The sequence below is a fragment of the Pteropus vampyrus genome, unplaced genomic scaffold (genome assembly GCF_000151845.1).
Source record: "Pteropus vampyrus isolate Shadow unplaced genomic scaffold, Pvam_2.0 Scaffold15, whole genome shotgun sequence".
Taxonomy (NCBI): domain Eukaryota; kingdom Metazoa; phylum Chordata; class Mammalia; order Chiroptera; family Pteropodidae; genus Pteropus; species Pteropus vampyrus.
The window spans coordinates 15,274,967-15,276,951 of NW_011888796.1; the positions used below are offsets into that span (position 1 = coordinate 15,274,967).

At 30.6% G+C, this 1,985-nt stretch overlaps 1 pseudogene; it reads right to left on the reverse strand.

The window, feature by feature from the left end:
* Positions 1-27: 27 nt before the first annotated feature.
* On the reverse strand, positions 28-148 carry LOC111735966 (annotated as a pseudogene).
* Positions 149-1,985: the final 1,837 nt, after the last annotated feature.

Consider the following 1,985-nt stretch of genomic DNA (forward strand, 5'->3'; position numbering starts at 1 on the left):
GATTGGCTAATTTTTTTTTTTTTTTTAAGCATACAGCACCTGGTATTCCTAGGTGGTCTCCCATCCAAGTACTAACCAGGCCAGACCCTGCTTAGCTTCCGAGATCAGACGAGATTGGGCATGTGTTCAGGGTGGCAGGGCTGTAGACTGGATGTTGAATATTGTCAAATGTCTTTCCTGCAATGATTGCTGTAATCGTGTGATTTTTCTCATTTACACTGTTAATGTGGATTACATCATTGATTTTCAAACATTGAACCAACCTTGCTTGCATCTTGAGAATAAACTCCACTTTGTCATTGTGTATAATTCTCTTTATAGTACTGAATTCTTTTTGCTAATACTTTGTTAAGGAGTTTTACATCTGTATGATGAATATTGGTTTATATTTTTCTTCTTTGTGCTATTTTTATTTGGCTTTGATATCAGGGTAATATCCATTTTATAAAATGAATTAGTAAGTATTTGTTCGATTTTCTGGGAAAGATTGTGTAGAACTGGTGTTAGTTCTTTAAATGTTTTGATAGAATTTTTCAGTGAAATCATCTGGGCCTGAAGATTTCTTTTTGGGGAGTTTTTCAGTTATGAATTCAATTTCCTTAGTAGTCACAGGACTACTCAAGATATCTATTTCATATTAAGTGAGTTGTGGCAATTTGTGTTTTTTTTGAGGAATCAGTCTTTTTTCATCTAAATTGTCAAATTTATGTGTGTAGAGTTGTTCATAGTTTTATTTTATTTTCTTTTTAATCTCTGGAGGGTCTGTAATGATATCATCAATTTCATGCCTGATATTAGTAATTCATGTCTCCTCTCATTTTTTCTTTGTCATTTTTTCTTAGTTTTGTCAATTTTATGGAGCTTTTCAAAGAACCAGTTCTTTGTTTCATTGATTTTTATTGCTTTTCTGTTTTCAATTTCATTGATTTCTCTTCTCGTCTTTAGCATTTTCTTTCTTCTTCTTGCTTTGAATTTATTTTGCTCTTTTTCTAGGTTCTTGTGGTGAAAATTTAGATTATTGATTGCAATTTTTCCTCTTTTCGAGTGTGTTCATTTAGTGCTAAAATTTTCCTCTATGTACTGCTTTAACTGCATTTCACAATTTTTGATATATTTTATTTTCATTTGAATTCAGTTCAATGTATTTTTTTATTTCTCTTGTGACATCTCCTTTGACCCATGGATTTTGTTTAATAGTGGTTCTAGTTTCCAATTGTTTGAAATTTTCACTGTTATCTTTTTGTTATTGATATCTAGTTTGATTCCATTGTGTTCAAAGAACAAACTCTATATGATCTTTTTAATCTAATATTGATATAGCCACTCCCACTTTCTTTTGATTGATATTTTTTAAAGAGCTTCTTTAAAATGGAAAATGAATGATGAGAATTCTAGTTACATATAGTTTTAAAAAATATAGTAAACTCTTAGTTATCTATAATGAAAAGAACTTCAATGTGCAAAGGCCAAGTAGCATTGCTAAATTCACTTATTTTGCTTCCTATATACCTTCTTGTGGGTTAACAAATTAATAAAATAATGGAAACGAATCCTAGTAACTCTGATATGCCTGACACACAGCTGGCTTATATCAATCCTTGTAGAACTAAAGCCAAAGAGTAGAACTAAGTTAGAAGTCTTCTCCTAATTTCTATTTTGTAAGAAAAATTCTCCCTAGACTCTAGAATTTTGCTAGATTCTTTAAAGCCTCACATGCACAAACCATCTTAAATATGAAATTTTTATCTTATTTCCAAATGAAATTATACATATAACCACAGAGACATGCCAACAAAACTGAAAGATGTTTATCCAGGAACTTTAAACTTGTTGCCTATTACTGGACCACACTGCTGATTGTGTGCTGTGAATTAATATTTTTATGAATTCTGTAATTATCTTCTGACTAGCACAAATATACTGAATTTTGTCATTTCTGGGGTTTCCTTTCCTTTCCTTTTCTTTCTTTCTTTTTTTCTTTTTTT